This window comes from Phacochoerus africanus, chromosome 7 (assembly GCF_016906955.1).
Source record: "Phacochoerus africanus isolate WHEZ1 chromosome 7, ROS_Pafr_v1, whole genome shotgun sequence".
Taxonomy (NCBI): domain Eukaryota; kingdom Metazoa; phylum Chordata; class Mammalia; order Artiodactyla; family Suidae; genus Phacochoerus; species Phacochoerus africanus.
Window position 1 is genome coordinate 35,638,511 of NC_062550.1, and position 24,137 is coordinate 35,662,647.

A 24,137-nucleotide genomic window follows, 5' to 3' on the forward strand; every position below is an offset into this window, starting at 1 on the left:
AGGGGTATGGATATGAAGAAGGTAATTTAGGTCAGAACAATATGGGGGAGGGTTAAACAGAAGGAAAAACCCTTAGGCAGAGGCTTAAGGGAGAGTGTTTAATTTGTATTATTGAGGAAAAAATTCACTGGTTTGTACAAAGTGCTATTCATCAGGGATACTTAAAACAGCAAAAACAAAAATTCCAAGTGTTTAAACATGGGAGAACTGTTAGGTAAAATTTGGTGCATTAAGTCAATGGAACTGTATATAGCCATTTCAAACAGTTGTGGGGGAACAAAGACACTGTTTACATTAAAAAGACCACCATCCAAAATTATATTCGCACCCTTGGGTGCAGATTGGGCCTAGAAGTTTGCATACAAAATGCCGTTGGGCCTAGAAGTTAGCATACAAACATGAAGGTGGCCGTGTTGGTATCATTATTTCTCCTTTTTATGATTTAAAAGGGAGAAATGATCCTAAAGTATTGTTTTTTTTTTTTTCTTTTTTGAGGTTCTTATGCTGAGAGGAATAGTAACAAACAAACATTTTTTAATTAAAAAAATTTTTTTTACGGCCACACCTGCAGCATATGGAAGGTCCTGGGCTAGGGGTGAATTGGAGCTTTAGCCGCCCAGCCTACACCACAGCCATACATGTTGGGTTCTTAATCCGCTGAGCCACAATGGAAACTCTGTAACAAATATTTATTGAAGGCAGTTTATGTTCCAGACACTGTTGTGTTTCATGGAAGAGCTCCTTTTTTTTTTGGTCTTTTTAGCTATTTCTTGGGCCGCTCCTGCAGCATATGGAGGTTCCCAGGCTAGGGGTCTAATCGGAGCTGTGGCCGCCAGCCTACGCCAGAGCCACAGCAACGCAGGATCCGAGCCGCGTCTGCAACCCACACCACAGCTCACGGCAACGCCGGATCATTAACCCACTGAGCAAGGGCAGGGACCGAACCCGCAAACCTCATGGTTCCTAGTCGGGTTCGTTAACCACTGCGCCACGACGGGAACTCCTTTTTTTGTTGTTGTTTTTTTTTTTTTTGGAAGAGCTCCTTTAATGCTCAGAGTCACCCTACCAGGCGAAGATGGTTAGTTAGCTGGTGAAGAAGGTCTCTAAAGTCTCTTGCCCAAGACCTCAGTTAGACCTAGGAGAGAAATCCAGACAGTGGAACCTCAGAATTCATAGTGTTTTGTTTTGTGTTGTATTTTTACCACCATGCTTTGCTGCTTCCCCTTGACAACAAGGTCATTTTGGCAGGACAGCTTTGCTAGTTTCAAGGTAGCCTCATGTCATTCCAAATGCATCTCTAGAGCTATGATATTGATAGGGATGGACTAGGATGGTTACACAGATAGTTGTAGGGTCCCAATAGGGGACTGTAGCTAGAGAGGGAACTTTGGGAAATCACTATAAGTTACTAACAGCTCAAGAAAACCATCAGAACGAAGCAGGCTTGCTTAACTACAAAACCACAAATACAAGCACAAGATAGGCCTCAGGTGGTTGAAATGAGGCCTGCATTCAAGTTCAGCAAGACAATGACCCTTAGGACAAAGGGCAGGGGTTTAAGGAGCACCCTTCTGGTGATTTGAATAAGCACCTGATAGTTCTAGTTTGACCTAATGGGGTCAAATACACCCTTACCAGATACCGAGGAGGAGCTACTACTCTAAGAAAGAGGAAGAGGCAGTCTTTTCCCACGCCCACCCCCTTTGGATGATAAAATTGTAGCCCACCTAATCCTCAGGGCAGAGGCTCCTTGCCGGCCCACTTGCATCTCTCACAAGTGTCCTATCTTAATAAATCTATTTCTTTCCTATCGCTTTGTTTCTCTCTGAATTCCTTCTGTGCTGAGGCACAAAGAACCTGAATCTCAGAGAGTCCAGACAAAAGGTGAGTGATTCCAATTTAAAAACCATGGTTTCAGAATTCTCGTCGTGGCTCAGCGGAAACGAGTCTGACCAGCATCCATGAGGACTCAGGTTCAATCCCTGACCTCGCTCAGTGGGTTAAGGATCCAGCGTGGCATGAGCTGTGGTGTAGCTCACAGACGTGGCTCAGATCCTGCGTTGCTGTGGCTGTGGCATAGGCCAGTGGCTACAGCTCTGAGTCCCTAGCCTTGGAACCTCCATATGCCATGGTTGTGGCCCTAAACACACACACACACACACACACACACACACAAAACCATGGTTTCTGGTCCCAATCTGGGTTTAGCCTGGGTTCGAGGCCCAGCATGTGGGTTCAAGGCCCAATCTGGGTTCTGGCTGGTTCAAGTCATAAGTGTTGTCAGTTTCAATACTGTACAAGTAGCCCATTAAGAAAGTACATGCATTTGAGGCCAGCGAACACAGCACAAGCTGGCACAGGAGACAGGTTGGGTTTTTAGTTCAGTTTAACCATGGAACGGCCCAGTTAATATGGGAATTTAATGAAGTCCTTGTCTCCGAGCAATTATTTAATCTCCGTATACTGCTGGAGAACCTTTTATACACAAACCCTTGTATCTAATAACTCTTAGCAGAATGGATTTTCCTTCGTTAGCTGGGGTAGATTAAGAACGGAATAGTACATTCACTTTAAAGAGTCCTCCCAAAAGCTCTGGTAACATCATTCCCCCAAACGGTCCAGGCTGCCCTAAGCCAAGTTCTGACTATGAGCTGCTAGGAAGTCGGTTACTAGGAGTTTCAAGATGTGGTAACTTGTGACCAGCACAGATTTTTACATTTTGTAACTCATTCAAAGAAATGTAACACGTTTCCTAGACTTCGTTCTTTCTTTTTTCTTAGTTCGTTCTTTCTTTTAGTCTCGTGTTTTTCTTTTTTCTTTCTTTCTTCCTTTCGTTTCCTTTTCTTCTTTTTCTTCTTCTCTTCCTTTCTTTCTTCTTCTTTCTTTCTTTCTTTCTTTCTTTCGTGGTGCACCCACAACATATGGAGGTTCCCAGGCTAGGGGTGGAATCGGAGCTATAGCTGCCAGCCTACACCACAGCCACAGCAACACAGGATCTGAGCCGCACCTTCGACCTACACCACAGCTCACAGCAACGCCAGATCCCTGACCCACTCAGAGAGGCCAGGGATCAAACCCACATCCTCATGGATATTAGTCAGATTTGTTTCCGCTGTGCCATAGTCAGAACTCCTCATAGATGTTCTCTTAATTGGTCTCTGTTAGGGGTTGAATTTTGTCCTCTGAGAATTCCTATGTTGACTCCCTAGGCCCCAGGATGTCAGAACATGACCACATTTGGCAAAGGGTCTTAGACGAAATTAGCTAAGATGGAGTCACACTGAAGTAGGGTGGGCCCCTAATCCAATATGACTGTTGTCCTTATAGAAAGGAGAAATTTGGAGGCATGTGCACAGGGAGACTCCAGGTGAAGACGAAGGCAGGGAGTCCCGTGATTCAGTGGAAGCCAAGGAATACAAGAGGCTGCTAGCAGTCCGCCAGAAGTTCGGAGGGAGGCTTGGAATGGATTTCTCCTTTACGACTCTCAGAAGGAACCAACCCCGCCGATGGTTTGATCTCAGACTCTTTGTCTCCAGAGCTGAGACTGTAAGTTTGTGTTATTTAAGTCACTCAAGTCCCTGCTACTCTGTGACGGCAGCCCTAGCAAATTAATAGTCTCAAAATTAGTCTCCTAGATAACACTATTTCTCCCCATTATATACATCATAATCAACACTTAGTTTTAAAAAGCATCAAGCACTTTATATGTATGAATTCAATAGTCGTAATTCTCCTGTGACGTGAGGGTTTGGATTATTCGCTCTGGTTTGGAGACAGAAACCAAGGCAAAGAAACCGGGGTCCCCCAGCCAAGAAATGCCTGGAGCCGGGATTTCAAAAGGTGTACTCTTTTCATGGTGCCATGTTGCCTCCATGAAAGGGAGACAGATGCATGGGAGAGCCATGTGGAAATGAAATGACAAAGACCCAGACATCAAAAAGGAAGTGGAATTCATGGGAGATGTGTGGATGGAGGCAAATGACAGGAAGATGAAAATTTGGGGGCACATTTCCCAAAGTACATTTCGTGGAAATTGTTGCAGGTCCATACTCTGTAAAGAAGTGATTCCAAGGTTACTCGAGTGGGAAAAAGTCTTCTCTCTCTATCTCCTGCTCATAGATTCAAGACACCCACTAACATTGCAGAGACTGATGCATTTTGTAGAAAAGTCTAAGTTTTAATAACTTTGAGCTCGATTTAACTTTGTTTAACCCAGCACTTTTCCAATTTATTTAAGTGTGGAATGTTTCTGCTACTTTTTATCTTTAATGTTATGGAGCAGAGGAGTTCCTGTCATGGCTCAGTGGTTGACGAATCCGACTAGGAACCATGAGGTTGTGGGTTGGATCCCTGGCCTTGCTCAGTGTATTAAGGATCCGGCATTGCCGTGAGCTGTGGTGTAGGTTGCAGACGTGGCTCGGATCCTGTGTTGCTGTGGCTGTGGTGTAGGCTGGAAGCTACAGCTCTGATTCGACCCCTAGCTTGGGAATGTCCATATGCCAAGGGTGCAGCCCTAAAAAGTTAAAAAAAAAAAAGTTACAGAACAAATTCTATGGGCCAGAGAAAGAAGCTAGAGCAAGGAGACCCATGGATGAGGGTATCTAGGAGTTAATGTCCTAACATTAGCCAGGTTCTTCATCCAGCCCATCAACTTTTTCTCTTTCAAAGCAAGATTCTTCAATACTTACTTATTTTTAAAATTACACATCAGACATAAAAAGAGCATAGATGTTATAAGTTAGAATTGAATTTATCTACATTTTCATTATGGTTTGTACCTTTTGTACATTGTTTAAGAAATCTCTCCTAATGTTCAAGAGATATTCTCTTATATTTTCTTCTAAAAGTGTTAAAGTTTTGCTTTTTACATTTAGATCTTTAATAAGCTTGGAGTTGACTTTTTTGTGTAGTGAAGTAAGGGTCCACTTTTCCCCCATTGGATAACATATTATCATAGCAGCATTCGTTGACTAGTCTATCTTTTTCCCTGTTGAGAATCTTGAATGCCACATCTGTTATGATATTCTATTATCATTCAAATCTCTTTTGGATCATAATGTTATATCATTATTCCATTTATATATTTCTCTACCAATAGCATACTGAATTAGTGACTATAGATTCAGAAATTGATTTCTGGTATGGTAGGTTAATTGAATTGAGGAGTATAATTAATGACATTCTTAATCCATGCCCTTAGCAATGTAACTTGGCAACCCACTGCATCAAGAAGTTGAAAGTACTTCTCTACCCTTTGAATCAGGGCTGGCCTTGATACTTGCTTTGGCCAAACAAATGTGGTAGAAGTGACAGTGTGCTGGTTCCAAATATAGGCCTCAAGAGACTCTGTATGCTTATACTCCCTCTTTTGGAATTCTGCCCTCACTGAGAGAATAAACTCATGGCAGTGTGCTGAAGGATAAGAGAACTTGAGATACTGGATAGAGTCAATCCAAGCTGAGACCATCATAGACCAGCCAGTGCCCAGCCAATTGGTCAGCTCCCCTTAACAAGTGAGCTTAGCCAAAACAGCCACACCTGGCTTGGATCACCAAACTGCCCAGCCAGTGCATTAACTTATAAGCCAAAATAGATGCTTATTGTGTTATGCCACTGAGGTTTTATAGCTGTAGGCTCCACATCACAACTGAGACATCTGCAGTGAGTCTCAGATCTTGTTCTGTTATTTAAAACCATCTTGGTTGATCATAGCCTTATGTGCTTCCCTATATAGAGTTTAGAATTGATTTCTCAAATTCTATGACCTGGTTTAAACCCTTTTATACATAACTCAAGTTCTAGGACAGCATCCTTTGCAGCACAGAGTCTGTTCCAAGATTTCATCTTAGATCATCACCAAAGGTGAATCCAACTGGTCTATTTGTTGCCCCATTTCTGATAAGTTGTTTGCTTATTTGTATTTGCTTTATCATATTACAATATCATTAGCATAAGATGGTGGTTCTGTTGCCAGGGCAACCAAATGTGATACATGAGCTTTTAACTTTCACTAAAACCTCAACTATCTTTGGCTCCATTCCATAGGTTTTCTTGGCTCCCTTCATTTCTGTGGTTGAAAGAATGGAAGATAGGCTACAATGCTCTCAGTGTCTTATATTTTATATCTGTTTCCACCTCTACATTCATTAGCAGGTACATCTAAATTTAATAACCTAACTAATTTCATTTTACTATTTGGCCTTGATAGCTCCTCTTCTTTAGTATAATACTGCACAGTATATGTTCAACATATATTTAATGATCACCTATCATGTTGCTGGACCTGAGGTCATAAAAGTGAATGAGACAATTATGGTCTATATCTCTCCACGTTATCCTTCCAGGGTCTAACCAGGTTAGGGAGACAGGGATATAATGGATTAGCACAAAATATTTTACCAGTGTGGGAAGTGCCATGAAAAACAAGTGCAGCTTGGTGGGTGGGGGCCAGATCTAATTTGCATCAGTGAATATTTCTGGGGAGGAATCCACTTTCAGCTTGAACTGGAAAATAAGCTGGAGTTAGCCAGAATTGGGGCAGGGCACATCAGGCAGGAGTACAATGTGTGATGAAGCCTCGAAGGCTCAAGGAGGATGAGGAGTTTGAAAGGAGGCCAGGGTAGCCTCCTGTGGATGTAGAAGATGAGCATGTGGAATGAGAGGAGCTTGGGATGCACCTGGAGAAGTAGGAGGGGGCAAAAATCACAGTGGACCTCAAGGGGATCGCACCACCTCTTAAGGAATTGAATTATAAAACTTTGAAATGGTAAAGTCATCCAAGAGAAGATCCCACCCCCCGATCCACCCCTCTGCCCCAGTCCAGAGCCACATATAACACAATCCGGTTCTCAGGGGATGAGTCCCAGGCCACTTCAGGTCTAGGTCAGGCCACATGGCTGGTAAGATGAGGGGAGATCCTCCTTTCCCATCATGGTTTTCTCTGGCGCTGTCCTTGCTCCAGGGAAATCAGAAGTCAAGCCCAGAGGCTTGGTCCTGATGCACCACTCACTCCAGGGCATCACTCTGCCTGGAAGGTCTCCCTGGCACTTTAGCTACTGTAATAGCTCTGGGCCGCATGCATATCCAGTGGATCCCTGGTGCAAGTGCCCACGTCTGGTATAAGCGTAGATAAATCTTTACATGGAGATGACTCAATCTAGGATCAGGTTTGGGGAAAACTTGGTTGTACTATTCTCAGCTTTTGATTTGTTTCTTATCCGTTCTTAGTATTTTCATCCTCAGTTTTTTCTATCATGCCCTCCAAATGTACTTATATTCTAGTACCTCCACCAACACACATATGTTCAGGACATAGAGTATGTTGAAGAGGCCATCTAAATATTGGTCCCAGGATGTAGCCCAGTCAGGGGTTTTTAGATCCCAGGTTTTAGAGCTGGGGTCCATGACAAAGATCCATATTCTCTATTCATATGCCACACAGACTGCTGCAAGTAGGCATGTTTAGCAGACATTTGTGGGTTTAGCCTGTCCAGCATCATCTCCCCTCTCAGTCACATCAGGACCCTGGTTTCCTTTTAGGACCTTGATCCCCTCTGAGTATCTCGAGTACCTTCTCTCTTGGTGCCATTGCCAGTCAAAAAGCATCACTTCCTCCAGCCGTGGGGGAGCTGGGAGTCTAATGTAGGCCAAACCATATTCTTCTCAGGAAATCATGTTTACAGTAAGAGGGAAAATGGCTTGATCTGATTCATTTCACTGGCAGCACACAAGAAACTGTGCCCACTAGGACTTAGTTCCTGCTGCCTAGATCCCAAAGCAGTTCTGTTTCCTCTCTCACTCCATTTCCTTCCACCAAATCCCTCTTGTGTTTAAATTAGCCAGAATTAGCTTCTCTTCTTTGCAAAGAACTGAAGAAAGAAGCCCAGCTCAGGATTTCCTGTTGTGGCTCAGCAGTTAACGAATCTGACTAGCATCCATGAGGATGCAGGTTCGATGCCTGGCCTTGCTCAGTGGGTTAAGGATCTGACGTTGCTGTGAGCTGAGGTGTAGGTTGCAGACGGGGCTTGGATCCTGTGTTGCTGTGGCTGTGGTGTAGGCTGGCAGCTACAGCTCTGATTCGACCCCTAGCCTGGGAATGTCCATATGCCACGGGTGCAGCCCTAAAAAGTTAAAAAAAAAAAAAAGAAGCCCAACTCATAAGGTGCATGTAAGACTCTGAGGTGTGGAATTCTTCAGGTTCTCAAAGACATTAATAGTCATAGGTTAGGAGTCTCTAGATTCCATGGTCATTTCTTTCTTTGAATTTCCAAGAAAGAACTGAATACATGCATCCTTGCAAATCAACAGATGCTCGAGTTACAGAACTGAAACTCAAAATCCTGGGATTTCTGGCATTCTCTTGCAAAGCAAAGTTATTTTGGGCAGAATGGGCCTTTATCAGAAACTCATGAAATCATTGTAGGTAGCCCCTAAATCAAAAGACTAGCCCTGCCTTTATCCACAGTAAGTTTTGCTCTCTGATCAAAGACATCATTCCTTTCCCATCACCCAGGCCCATACCTGTCCTCAGACTAGTTTTCTTTCCAGTCAAAGAGCTCTTTCTATGTCTTGAAGAGCTATCAGCAGATGTGGGAAGAATAAGTTGAGTTTGTCTTTAGGGCAGCTTTCCTCTAAGTCCCAGGCAGGATGCCTAAACGTGTGCAAGGTGGCCTGGGGCTCCAGAGGCTCTGTCCAGCTCATGAAAATCAAAGGTATTTTTTTGTGTCTTTCCCTAGCTCTTGAAAATGGTCAGAAGCCAAGTTCACTGTTAAGTACACATTGAATGGTCCCTTGACACTGCTTTAAAATGATAGGCTTGGAGTTCCCGTCGTGGCGCAGTGGTTAACGAACCCGACTAGGAACCATGAGGTTGCGGGTTCGATCCCTGCCCCTGCTCAGTGGGTTAACGATCCGGCGTTGCCGTGAGCTGTGGTGTAGGTTGCAGACGCGGCTCGGATCCTGCGTTGCTGTGGCTCTGGCATAGGCCGGTGGCTACAGCTCTGATTTGACCCCTAGCCTGGGAACCTCCGTATGCCGCGGGAGCGGCCCAAAGAAATAGCAAAAAGACAAAATAAATAAATAAATAAATAAAAATAAAATAAAATGATAGGCTTTTCAAAGAAAAAAGAAGAAATAGGCAAGTCCTAATAGGGTCCAAACCAGTAAAACCAGAGACAGTTCTAAGACACACCAAATTTTTAGCCCTATCCCCTCCCGTGTTCTTCTTTACCACCAGAAAATTATTTCAGCCTCATGCAAGGAACAGCATTTTACATTTGGGGTGGCTGGTTTAGTTATTCCTATTTAATCACAGCCATGCGTGTGTGCACACACACGCACATGCACACGCACACACACACACACATACACGCACACTCGCTCTGCCTAGCTCCCCTTCTCTCTTTGTTTCCATATCATTTCAAATGGGGTGAGTTCCGGAAACAGAGTGTGTTTGTCTTGGCCTGCTTCCCATAAGAATTCAACTGCCAGCGACAATAGTGCCATCATAATTTGGTTTTGGTTCCTTGAAGATGTCATAGCAGGCACAGTGGACAATCCAGCTGGCATTAGTGAGAGCTGTATTTGAATAAGGACCTAGAATCAGGGTAAAGCCAATGCTCATTTTCAAGAGAACTCACACTGGCCTCCTGTGGGAAGGGGGGGTTCAGCAGAGTAACACTCAGCCACGGTGATTTTACGTGCAGAGGGCCTGGGATCCAGGGACTTTCAGAAAGAGAGCATGATGGTAGCGGTTACCTAGAGTTCCCTTGCCATCCCTCCTAACTCAGAAAGGTAATCTTTAACTGTTTTCAAGATCTCCTCCACAGTTCATCAGAGTATTATCCTTAATACAAGTATGTCATTCAAAATTCTAATGAATACCAAGCCAGTGCCCAGCTTTATTGGATGCCATTAGGTCATAGTGATAGAGAATACAGATTCTGGTTGGATGAGCAACAACTTGCCCAAGAAGCAATTTTCTTTCACAACATAATGTTGATGATAATAAAACCAGTTATCACTTGCTGGACAACTGGTGGTATATTCTCAGAACTATGCAAGGGGTTCCATGTATATAAGATCTAATTCTCTGGGCAATGAGAGGGTGCCATCTCAATGTTATAGAGAAAAGTTCGTGCTGCAGTGGAAACCCATGCATTCATCATTTGGTGCACACTCTTTTAAGTCATCTCATTCTGATTCAAGGCAGGGGATGGGGGGGAATCAGCCTTTCATTGCCTTTAAGCTATTTTGCTACTCTATAGGGTATCAATAACAGGTTGCAATGCAAAGGATTCTTATCTACAGACATATAAATACATAGTCGTTGTATAGAATTAAATTGGCTCCTCCACCCACTCATCTTCCCTCTATTGGAAAAAGCCAATTTCTATGTTTGTAAACGTATTTGAACATTCCTTTACACCATATAAATTTGGGCTTCTTTTATTTTTGCTTTAAACCAATTTCACATTTGTCTGTTAAAGAAAATCTTTAGCGGTGCGCCATTTCTATCTGCATGAGAATCTTAATTTTATCCCTTTAAACAGTCCCTTAACAATATTATTAATTCCTTCTTACAGGTGAAGAAATTGAGGCTCAGAGTGAAATGACTTGCTCAGGACCACTCAGTGACCTGGCCAGGATTAAACCCCTGAACTTTCTGACTCCAAAGCCTATGAGCTTTCTTCTAATTATGTGCCTGCTCTGTGCCAGGCATGTGCTAGGCGTGTCGGAATATTCTTTTAAGTCATTCAGCTATTAATATCCTCTTCTGCGCTGGCATTATAGGCTTATAAAATATTCATGATATAATCTCCACTTGCCAGATGCATAATCAAAGTCCACACACAAGAAAGAAGAAAAACACATGATAGAGGGAGAAAGAACAATAAGGATATGGGAAGGGTACCACGGACTTCACCTTGAAAGCTTGGGGGGAGTGATGGTTTCTCAGTCTGCATTGTCTAAGTCGAAGGGGCATTAGGAAGAAGGCTGTACATTAAAGGCAACAACTTGTAAACGGATGTCCTGAAGCCTCAAGTAGTGTCTCTGAAGAAACAAGCAAGACACAGGAGTCCACCAAGGCTTACACATGTGTTACCTAACAGAGTAAAATAAAATGGGACCATTGAAAACAAAGCACCTATTCTAATCCCTTAATCATCCTCGGGGATATTTATTTTGCATGAGGCTTTCGTTGGCTGGGATTTGGTTGGGTTGAAAATAAAACTGGTTGTGACTGACTCCTCTGTTTGTAGGCTAAACTCTCAACTCCTTTATATCCTACACCTGTGATGGGAACCCTTTCTTCTCTTGCGTTCAACAGCATCTCTCGCTACTGGCCTCCCATCCCATTCCCCCCACCTTCTCACAGTCTACCTTTCAGACTCTGAGGGGGTTTCCATTCCCCAGCCCACCAAGCTTTTTTGAGCTCAGCCCAGGTTGAAGCTTTGCCTGTAACACCCCGCCCCTCCCCTCCCCTCCCCTCCTCTCCCCTCCTCGGAGAACACCTAACAGTCACTCAACTCTCAATTTAAGAATCACCCTCTTTATTAAAAACTACTGATCCCTATTTGCGAAAATCAGCTTTCCCGTTGACGTATACCTTTGCCAGCATGTATTTACGAAACCCTTGGTCATGCTTATTTGCTCGCAGGGGCAGAGCCTGACCTGCTCTGGCCTCTCCTTTCTCCTCTTTCCCACACTGCCTGTTGCATGATTCGTGTTCAGTAATTGAATGCGTCATTCATCCGTGGATCCGCAGGTTCCCCTACATGATAACTCAGGCGATGAGGCCCTGGAAGGATCACAGAGATCAGAGCCTTCAAACCCTTCTTTTCATTGCTGGGGAAACTGAGACCTGAGAGGCGAAATCTGCTGATTCGCAGGCAGAGAGGAGGGCTGGAAAGACGCTTAGAGCACAGGACTCCTGCCTGCCCTAAGTGCCAGTTCCAAAACCCACGCTGCTTTCCGGGATGGTGGAGGGTGGGGAAGGAAAATTGCTCAGACGCTTTGTGCTGTGTTTTGTTTCTGTGGTGCTTTCATAATTTTGGTAAAGATATTTTTAAGCCAGAGCACGGGGCGGTTCAGTGTTCATTACCCAACTTGGCATTTTCCTCCTGTGCGCAGAGCTGCTCAGAGCCTTATCTAGCCCTGTAACCACATCCCCTGCTGGGTCTAATGCTAAATCAACACGTCAGTTAAAAGCAAACACTCACAGGTGTGCAGCCCAGGGAGCTCGGGAGGGTGTTTATTTTAACACGCAGGTTGGTGAACTGGGTTTGGTGAAGTGGGGGAATAGACCTTATTAGGACATGGGCACACCCCAGGAGCCCCAAGCCTGGGGCACCGGGAGGGTTGCCAAAGGCGAGCGAGGGTTGCAGCCGCCCCTTGAAAATCAAGTCCCTTATAGTGGAATCCCAAATGTGACACTACATGAATGTACTTATGAAACAGACTCAACAGACACAGAAATTTAGGGTTACCAGAGGGGAAACGCGGGTGGGGAGGGATAAATTCGGAGCTTGGGTTCAACAGATACACACTACTACATATAAAAGAGATAAACAACAAGATCCAACTATAGAGCAGGAGGAACTATATTCAAATCCTGTAATGAGCCATAATCAAAAGAAATATGTACATGCATAACAGAATCGCAATGCTGAACACCGGAAACTAACGCAACATTGTAAATCAACTATAATTCAATTAAAAGAAGAAGATCAGGTATGCCTGTGAGATGGCTGCAGAAGTGGATTCTACTCGTTACATGAACAGCACCCATCAGGCACTTCCTAGAGCGCTGTGGGCCCTCTGAGGAGGGGCCCAGAGAAGGGTGACTGGTGTCCACACGCCCCAGCATCCTTAGTCACAGCACCTGATGGGGACTGAGACCAGCAAAGGTCTGCTCAGGACAGGAGCTGTCATAAGATCTTATCTCAGAGGAGAAGGAGATCTCATTGTTGCTTTACTCCTGAAGCTGCCTCCCTGGGCTCCTCTGAGCCAGGTGACTAGGGGATGGTGAGTAATGATAATTATCAATGAGAACCAGCCCGGACAAAGCACTTACTGCATGCTAGGCTGCCCTAAGCGCTTCCTAGGAGTTACGGGACTTAAGCCTTGCCTCCACCCTATTAGACAGAAAGGCTTATCAGTGTCCTCTCCTCTTTACAAGTAAGGAAATGAAAGTATCCAGGGATACATTAAAATCGCTCAAGGTTATGGAGCTAGCAGGTTTGTGGTGGAGCCACAGTTCAACTTTAGGTCATTGGTTTCAGAGTGTGTGTTCTCAGACCTTTGAGATATTGACTCAGCTTTGGGCTGTTGATCTGATGGTTCTCAAACTTGGCTGGACATTAGAATTTCCAGTATCAGGGCCTGCCTCCAAATATCCTAATTTATATGCTTTGGGGTTGCCTGGGTATTAAAAAAAAATACACACGCATTTGTGTGTGTGTTGTAATCCGATTAGCTTTAGGCATTTAAAGAGTGCAGCTGGCTTGGGTAGGAATTCCCACCACGCTCTCCAAGGTAAGTATTAAGAAGGGCTGGGCAGACAGCGCTGGAAGCCCAGCCAAGGAAGGTCTGGTGCTGGTGTGACGCAATGACTAAGTCTCAGGAAGAAGGCCAGAAGGAAGGCAGAGGTGGCCCAAAGGGGTGCTAGAGAGACAAGAAAGCCATTCGAGGCTGATTTCCCCATTTGCCAGGGGTGGGCCATGGAGAGGAGCCAATGGAGACGAATGAGGGGGAGCTGGTGACCACCTTCACCGCCGCACAGATGGTTCTTGGAACTCACCAGTACTACGCAGAATTCCAGTTCCCGGAAAGGTGTTTTAAGAGAGAGTCGTGCCCTGTAAATCACATCTGTTGAAGCTACCAGGGGGTATTTAGGGATCTGAAGCACAATTTGCAGGAATCTATTGAAAACAGGGGGCTTGGGCTGTAAGTGTTGGGAAGGGGCTGGTCTGGAGTCAGCCTACATTCCTTGCAAGTAATGTTCTCACCCTGGAGGGGCTGCTCCCCGTGGAGACACAGGCTTTAAAATGATGAAATTTCTGTTGCTTAAGGACAAATTGAAACATTTTAAGATAGGAAAAAAGGCAGTCATAATTTTATCACCGAAATGTAACTATTATTATTTAAAATGTTCCTTTACATTGTTGTTTTTCCTGGGCATCATTTTTTCAACACAATGTTGATCATAACAATATTATAGCCTGCTCTTTCACTTAACACAGTGTTTATTCCTTGCATCAATTTATTTCCTTCCTAATAATTATACTAGCAGTGGCCAGTTATTACTGGGTTTCTGAAAACTGAATAATCTGTGAACTCATTCTATGGAGAATAAACATTTGCCTGAACATCCACTGCAACTAGGAATTGTTTCTTAGGTTTACTTATTTAAATATATAAAGCCTAAAACCAGGGATAAACTTCTTTACTACTTGCAAACAACCATGAAGTCTAAACAATTTTATGTGTTAGAAACAAAACTCCAAAATAAATAAATTTCAAGACAATAATATTAATAAACATGACAAGCACTGTTTTGTGAGTTGATTGTTGTTCATGATGATGATTGAAGCACGAGGCCCTCTTGGTGCTATAGGACCAGGGCTGTGGGACCGCTTAGTCCTCCACCAGTTTTCTCTGTTCTGAACGCTTCGAATATTCATGCACACAACCCACGGGCATCATGGGCCTTCATCTTCAATGGATGCTTCCTTTATATAACTCTAGTTTTCTTCTATCCTCTCTAGCTCTTGACAATTCAAGTAATACCACCTGTTGCCAGTGTGATAGTACACGTAGATTCCAAGTTGGGGTCTACAATAAATCCAAATGGGTCTTTCGGCATCCTACATATGGCTATATTGACTTCCAATTACAATTGACAGAGAAACACAAATGTAAAATTGTTTCATAGGGAATTCCACATCCAGAGGATTCATCATCAGACCCTACCATTTTGACAAATGGTGTTTATTGATTTCCTCTCTTATGCCAAGTGGCTTATCTAAAACCACTCACTCACCCTAACAACATTTAATTCCCATTTCACAGATGAGGTCATTGAGGTTTGTAAGGGTTATGAAACTTGTTGAAGCACATGAAGCTGTCACGTAGAGGAGCTATTAATCTTTTTTTTTTTTTTGGCCATGCCTACAGCATGAGAAAGTTCCTGGGTCAGGAATCGAACCTGTGCCATATCAGTGACAACCACAGATCCTTGACCTCTAGGGCCCTGTCAGAAAACTCTGGAGGAGCTTAATTCTAACCTCCATCTCTGTCATTCCACAATCCATTCCCTGGACCATGATCTCACATGACCTCCCACAATCTTTTATAAAATATTCTTTTCACCTCTGGGGTTTAGCATGTTTATACCACCAGGGACTAGGGCTAGAGAGAAATGATTGTTTCTTTTAGAGAAAATGTAGCATGTGTCATTTGTGGTATATTTATTTAGCTCTAAAACCAACCTGACAACGATGGACACTTTAAGATATCTCAGTAGACTTGGCAGTAGCTTTGGTGGTTGGCAGTAGCCTGCCAGCTATTAAATGGTTCTGAATATATGAAAGCTTGTAATTTCCTTCTCGAAAGGGCTTTGCCAAAGAGACTAAGCCACGTGGCACAATCCTTGAACACACATTGGCATATGCGGGAGCTCTGTTTATGCAAATGGATTCTTGGAACCCATCAGGCTAGCTTGGTATTTCATCTTTTGGCCCAATATTATACACTGGCAGAGATAACACTACCCCTGCCATGCACCAAAGTTCAGAATAATAAATCAGCCACCCTGTAATTATATTGGGAGAGCCAGCTTTCTTCTCTCAGTGAGCAGATTGATGTATCTGTTTAGACTGGATGTCTTGGGGCTCTCTGGGAACCTGGGCTGCTGTCCCAGTGCCCGGGGTAGGCACTGCCCCAGATCTGTGTGTATAGAGGTGAGTTCCCACTGTGCAGGTCTGTTGGGACCAAACTGGTTTCTCAACCTGTTTGGCTTCTCTGCAAGGTCCACAGCTGTCAAAAGCTAAACAAAATAAAGGACTGGGGATGGCAGAAAGGCCAAAGCTCATCCACCAGGCTGCGCCAGCAGAAGGTGGAAAGCCTTCCTGAACTGTTTGATCCTAGGTGGTTATTAACTTAGCATCTGAGGACAGTCTCAGACAGGAGAGGTTGGACCAGGTAATGCTCTTGCCTGAATTCATGCCATTCCTTCAGCAGTTGGCACCAATGACTGGAAATAAACAAGACATATGGGAAGACTATTGCACACTGGGGCGGGGGAGGGGGTCACCCAGCCCTCGTTCTGCCTTGGTTTGCAGCATGTAGGAAATGATCATATTAACATACTGATGAGGGCATTGGTAGCTGAAAGGAGGAGGCGTATACCTAAATGCGGCTGTAAAAATGTGCAGGTCAGTCGCATTAGAATTCACATGTGTCCTTCCACTGTACCACCAAGCTTGATCAATGTCTTATCAGTACATTCGAAGACTTTTGCCCATGAGCGAGAAAGATGCCCCCATGGATATGTCGCCTGCCTGATTCCCCAGTGGCTTAATTTGGCCCTGCGTGGTGTCTGACTCATTTGTCTTCCCTACATTAAATTAGATGGTTCATCCTCTGAGATCACATTGCCTGTTTTGTCTTCATGGCTGTATCTCTTTGCTTTTGTGGTTTTCTCTGCTGGGAACCCCTCACTCTGGCTCTTCACATGCCTGGGCCTTTTCAGTGCTAAGGCCTGGCTTCAGATTTTCCCTTCTCCCTTTTCCTTTCCTCACCTCCCTGCACTCCTAGCCACTCTCTATCATTATAAGCTCCAAACCCAATAAACATAAATATCATGATCCTAAAAATAGGTTTTAAATGTGTGCCATATAGCATACAAGGTTAGGAGCCACTAGGTTTAGGATGTCCCTGTCCTTGGGGAAGTGGGTACACAGCCTCATTCTTGGTTCCTGACTCTCTAGAGAAAGCTCTATATCAAACTGGAGGTTAAATCCTGGAGTGACACTTAAACTGTAAGTGAATATTTTTCTCTCTAAGCTGTCATAGCCATTGAAAGATTGATCAAATGGCTGGAGGATGGAGGGTGATAATAGTGTTTAAGAATCTGGGTGGGTTTGAAAACTTGAGTATGTTTAAATGTATTATTATTCCTGGAGAATTACCTGATGTATTTTGGTTGACTGATCTGTTTAAATGGATACATTTCAAATCAGTATAATACATGTGTGTATACTCGGTTTTTAAAATCGATTTAGTTTGCATGTGCATTTGGAAAGTTCTTGAGAGTCTTGGAGACGTAGAAGGCTTGACAACTTTTTAAAAGGATTTCACTCTTATCCTCTAGTTTTATTTCAAAACACCAGAGAAGAAGGCAGAGCTGGAATCGAGTATTTCCTCCAGCCTGGTTGACTCCCGGATCATCATTCTGGACTCTGTGGCTTTCTTCCTACCTCTGTGGCTGCTCTCAGATCCCCTTAGCTGGTTCCTCTTCATCTTCCAACCTTGAAACGTTGGTGCGATCCAGGACTCACACTTTGGTTATCTTCCTTCCTCTACACTCATCTCCCTGATGGCCTCATTCAAACCCTTGACTTGAAGTATCATGTTTGTGCTAATGATGCGCCAATGTCTATTTCCAGCTCTGTTCTATCTCTTTAGCTCAAGGCTGTTTTTCTCTTTGACATCTCTGTTTGGTCATCTTATGGGTATTTTAAACTCACATGCCCCACACGGAGACATCCCAAGTTGCTCTCCTCAGCTTTCCCCACCTCAGCTAAAGACCACCACATGCTTCTAGTTGCCAAAGACTGGGGGCCTTCCCTGAGGCCATGCTCTCTGACAGTCCCCATCTGATCTGTCACAGATCCTGTTGCCCTCTGACAATCCCTGTCTGATCTTTCATAGATCCTGTTACTCTCTGACAGTCCCCAGGTGATCTGTCACAGATCCTGTTGTTTCTCTTTTGAAAATAGTAGTAGATCCAGGATCAGGCTTGCTTTATTTATTTATTTATTTATTTATTTATTTATTTATTTATTTATTTATTTATTTTTAAACCCTCTGCTCTTGTCAGCCTGGGTCAGACCACTGTCCACTTTTGCCTGGTGGATTGCCATAGCCCCTCAACCAAATCGCCCTGCTTCTTCTTTACTGCCTTTTGGTCTATTCTCAACCCAGCAGCTGGAGTGATTCTGGTGTCAGATCCTGACCCTCCTTCACCCAAAATGCTCTAAGGACTTACCCCGGCCCATAAAATCCACGGTCCCTCAGTCACCTCCACCAGCCACCATCCATGCTCTTGTTCCTTCCTGCGGACGAATCCCCAGCCACTTCCCACACACGCCTCTTTGCCGTCCCTTCTCCATTCCCCACCTCAAGTCCCTTGTCCTTGCTCTTCTGCCAAGAGTGCCTCTCCTCAAGAGATTTCTGTACCTTTCCCCTCCCTCCCTTTGGGACTTTATTTTAATGTCACTTTCATGGCATTCCCTAACTACCCTATTTAAAATTGCCAAGTAGCCCTAGTCTTCCATACTTTCTGCTTCATACCTAAATCACCAGGTAGCATTCTATATGTGTTGACATAAGCCTTATCTCCCACCTGATGGAAATGTGGTGATTATACTGATCATGATCTCATCGAGTCATTGTGAGGATTCAATGAGGTAGGTCCCGACATAGAGGAAGCTCCCAGCACACGTGTGTTCATGTCTTTGTCCCTTGCATGCCGCCTTTCCCAGCTCAGCGTCTTCTTGCCATAATACCCAACGCATTGCTATTAAACAAGTGAAAGACTTAGTGGTGGGTCAACACTTTCATACTCGACTTTGTTCTGGAAAATACCCCCTCATGGCAGTCAGCGTAATACTGAGCTGATGCTTGAACAAACTCTCGAGTCTCGTAGCTACTCCTCGAGGTCTTGCTTTAAAACAGTGATCAAAATCAACCTGACTTCAGGAAAAGTCCTGAAAAATGGGATGGGTTCCGCAGGAGAGAAGGCTGTTTCATTGGAGCATGACTTTTAAAGTGTGCTTGGTAATAATGTCTTCCGAAGCACTGATGCAATTAGATGTGTTTCATTAATCGTGTTTTCTGAGCTGAGCAAGTTGAAAGAACATGTTCCCTTCTGTCTCGCTGTCATGTTCATATCAGTCCTTCCACAAATTAATCTGAATAAAAGCAACTTCCCCTTGGCAGTGAGTTAAAATAAGCCACTGTTCACATGATTATTACTTCATTGTGCTTTTATGCACATTCCTTGGTGCTTTTTAATTATATATAATTACCAGAGAACAGAGAGTAAAATCTGTTTAATCTAAAATGAAACATGCTAAATAGATAATGTTTCCAGTTCCTGTTTTTTTCTAAGGTATGACTCTTACTCAGGGGGACCTGGTCTAGCGTATAGACCCAGATCTTGCAGAAAAGTGCAGCCGCCATGATTAAATGTTATTTATTTCATGGCCATGCTATTCCTTTTTTTCAATAGTCGTGCAACTTGGCGATGCAAGTAGCGACATCTGGGGTGCAGTTATTTCCAATGCCAATTTTTTTCCTCCTTATAGAATAATTGCAATTAACTGCAAACAAGAGTTAAACTTGAGGGTAACATATGGTGACTTTGATATGATGATATGTTTTTCCTGCAGTTTTCAATGTGTATGTTTTTGAAGATGAGCAGTTTTATTAAAGCTTGTCACAGTGGTCATATTAAAATGTACAATACTTGTCAACAGGCAACTTAGCTCAGGGGATAGATCTCAGGACCTGGAGACGAACTTCCTATACTTGCATCTAGTTCTACCTTTTGCATTAGTTACACCAACTTATGAAACTTCTCACTGGCTAGAATGGCTGTCATCAAAAAGTCAACAAACAATAAATGCTGGAGGGTATAGAGAAAAGGGAACCCTACACTGTTGGTGGGAATGTAAATTGGTACAACCACTGTGGAAAACAGTATGGAGATTCCTCAGAAAACTAAACGTAGAATTAACATTTGATCCAGCAATCCCACTCCTGGGCATCTATCCAGAGGAAACCATGACTCAAAAAGATATATGTACTCCAATGTTCATTGCAGCAATATTCACAATAGCCAAGACATGGAAACAACCTAAATGCCCATCAGCAGAGGAGTGGATAAAGAAGATTTGGTCCATATGCACAATGGAATATTACTCAGCCCTTAAAAGGAGAGAAATAATGGCATTTGCAGTGACACAGATAGACTTAGAAATTATCATGCTAAGTGAAGTTAGACAGTGAAACACCAACATCATATGCTGTCACTTACATGTGGAATCTAAAAAAGGACACAATGAACTTCTTTGCAGAACAGATACTGACTCATAGACATTGAAAAATTAATGATCTCCAAAGGAGACATGTTGGGGGATGGGGGGGATGGGCTGGGGGATTGGGATGGAAATGCTACAAAATTGGGTTGTGATGATCATTGTACAACCATAAATGTAATAAAATTCATTGAGTTAAAAAGAAAAAAAGAAAGTTATGTAGCTTCTCTGTGCCTCCATATCCTCGTCTGTGCCACAAGGATGCAATAGTGGCCATCTCAAAGGGGTATTGTTAGCATTAAATCAGGATATAGAAAGTGATTAGAATAAAGTACTCAATGATTGTTCTATATTGTTATCAGTCAGGAAGGGCAAAGTTATCCTAACAAATACTGCAAAATCCCAGGGGCTCCAAATAACAAAGACTTTTCTCTTATTCAAGCCACATGCCCATCATGGAATAGCCATCATCTCAAACGTTGCCAGGTGCTGCGGCAGAAGGAAGATAATGCTGGAAGGTCTTGGACCAGCAATTAAATGCTCCAGGCTGGAAGGGGTGCTGTTACTTCTGCTCCTAACTTTTTCAGCCAGGATTGGTTACATTGGCTGCACTTGACCACCCAGGGGCCAGGACATAACATGCTCTACCACGTGCCTGGAAGGCAGAGAACAAGGCTTTTTGGCAAGACAGTGCTTACGTCACCCACAATTTCTGTTGTTGAGCTGCTTTTGCAGTGGAAGCTTTTGGCGCTTTCAGTCTAATTGGCCTTAACCTTTTTGGTTGCTGCCTGTCGCTTTTGGATAAGGAGAACCGCAGGCTTCTGGGAAGGGCCTCAAGAGGAGAGAGTGTGGGGATGTTTTGGAATACGGCAGGCTGAGCAGAGGGCTCTGTGTAGCTTTTGTGTGTCAATCCAAACTGCCAAACTGTCTACAATATAAATGATTTATAAATGTTCTCTACTAAAAATACAAAAACTGGTTCTAACACTTTAAACATGTCAGCTCAAAGATAGTGTTGGAAATACTGTCTGTACCCCTGCCCCCCGATGTCCACCTCCTCTATTCAAAGCTCTGCAGGGGTTCCCAAGGCCTGGTAGCTCTTAGATATAGTTTTACTTCGACATCTCCAGGCTCACATTTGTTTATTTGCCTTGGACTCCTCTCGGGCCATCCAAATGCCAAAAACAAATGACTTAGAGTTAGCTCTTGATTGTCTATGCAAAGGGTTGGAAATCTTGAAGTGTGCAATTGCTTTTGATTGGAATTCTTCTCCTTCTGTTCTGTGGCCAAGATCCCTGCCCCTCACCGTTCCAATCCTCCTGGGGCTCCTTATAACACAGTAAGGGTCACCCCCTTTTATTGACATCTGGTCTCTATGCAATCCTTTCCCCGATGGACTGGGCTCCCATTTGTGGGTGTGGGTGGGGGCTGGGTTTTGGGGTTTCTTTTTCATTTCTGAACACTTTGATAATTTCTTCTGGGCTTTCCTGTTGCTGTAGCATCAATGGAGAAGAGAGCAGTGCACATGAGATTTCAGAAATCAAGACCGGTTCAAGGAAGACAGGAGGAAGGTGGACTCTTTTCTGTAAGAACATCACTGAGGGAGTTCCCGTCGTGGCGCAGTGGTTAACGAATCCGACTAGGAACCATGAGGTTGCGGGTTCGGTCCCTGCCCTTGCTCAGTGGGTTAACGATCCGGTGTTGCCATGAGCTGTGGTGTAGGTTGCAGACGCGGCTCGGATCCCGAGTTGCTGTGGCTCTGGCGTAGGCCGGTGGCTACAGTTCCGATTCGACCCCTAGCCTGGGAACCTCCATATGCCGTGGGAGTGGCCCAAGAAATAGCAACAACAACAACAACAACAACAAAAAAGACAAAAGACAAAAAAAAAAGAACATCACTGAGAAGGAAAACTCACAGCCATTGTGACTCCCAGCCCCTACCTGCCATGATAATACATAGCTCTATGCCTTTCTCTATACTACCCTCCCCCGACTCCAGCCTGCATGGGCTTTGGAGGCAGAAATACCTTGTTTTGACCTTAACCTGCAAAGTTTATCTTTAGTGACAGACACGCAATATGCCATCCTAAGAATGCATCTGGAATGGATAGCACTCTTAAATGAATAGGAGTGTGTCCTTTGGCTAAATATTTCAGTCTTGGTCTCTACTGAATCTAAATGCAACTTCTCAGTTACTTCTGAGCAAAATGAAATCAGGTTTTAACAGGTTGGGTAGGGGATCAGATGTCTCAGACAATTCATTCTTTGTAATGATTCCAACAAAGGCAATAACAACGAAAAACACTGAGCATTTTCAAGTGATAGGCGGATTCCATTAGCAACCCCATTACTAACGTTATTCATTATAATTATTTACTGATACATTACAGAATCCACTAGGCTCTCGGTGTTATCTTTCAATCATCTCACAATTACAGATTCAGATACATCATTTTCTTGGTGATAAATCGCATTTACGAAATTAAGTAGAGTGGATAAACCATAAATTTGTAGGGCTTCAAGGTAGAAAAATCTGCTATTAGGCTTTCTTAAAAAAACCTTTAATTTTAATCTAAAGGTCTAACAAAAACACATGTTTGGATCAGTAAGACAATTTTCTTATTCCAGTTATGATAGGAAGTATGCAAATAGGAGCCAAGAAAAACGTAGGAGACAGGTCACTATATTGGGTATAAATTACAATAAAGCAAAGCAAAATATTTAACCCCCCCAGGCACCCATGCCAGTTAAGTGTCTTAGTCCCACGTTTTTCTTCACTAGGTTGTGATGTCAACCAGGCCTGGCTCTGCAAAGCATTGCTTTGCTCTACCAGCTGCTTTCTGGTTCAGCTCAGTCGAATGCATTAGCTAACGAATAGAAGACTGAAGGAGGGTCTAATAAAAGGGCCTTCTTTGCATTTGGTCCCTGTCCTTATATCACCCTAGCAAAATTTCACCCCACAATCACATTTCATTTCTGGAGTAGCAGTGAATCCAGGTGACAGTTTTTCTAACACTCAGAATCAGCCTCCTCATGCCTTTCCCAGATATTAGCTGAAGTTGGTTGATCCCTTTCTTTCTTTTCTTTTCTTTTTTTTTTTTTTGTCTTTTGCCTTTTCAGGGTCACACCTGTGGCATATGGAGGTTCCCAGGCTAGGGATCGAATTGGAGCTGCAGCTGCTGCCTACACCACAGCCACAACAATGCCAGATCCTTAACCCACTGAGCAAGGCCAGGGATCGAACCCACATCCTCATGGGTACTAGTCAGATTCGTTAACCACTGAGCCACGACCGGAACTCCTGATACCCTCTCTTCAGGAGGCTGGGTCCCAGGCCTATGCAGCTCACCCTCCAAACTCAGAGAAATCAGCACCAGCCCAACAGCTGCCTCTCCTTTTTTTTAAAAAAAATTTTTTTTGTTCTTTTGTCTTTTTAGGGCCACACCTGTGGCATATGGAGGTTCCCAGGCTAGGGGTCCAACTGGATCTATAGCTGCCGGCCACAGCCACAGCCACAGCAATGCCAGATCCGAGCTGGATCTACAACCTTCACCACAGCTCATAGCAATGCCGGATCCTCAACCCACTGATGGAGGCCAGGGATGGAACCCGCAACCCCATGGTTCCTAGTCGGATTCATTTCTGCTGCACCAAGACAGGAACTCCGCCTCTCCTTTTTTTGATTGAAATATAATTGATGTACAATATTGTGTTAGTTTCAGGTGTATAGCATAGTGACTCAGTACTTTGCAGCTACATTCCATTATCTGTTATTACAAGAGAATTGGTAAAATGCTCCTTGTAAGGCATCTG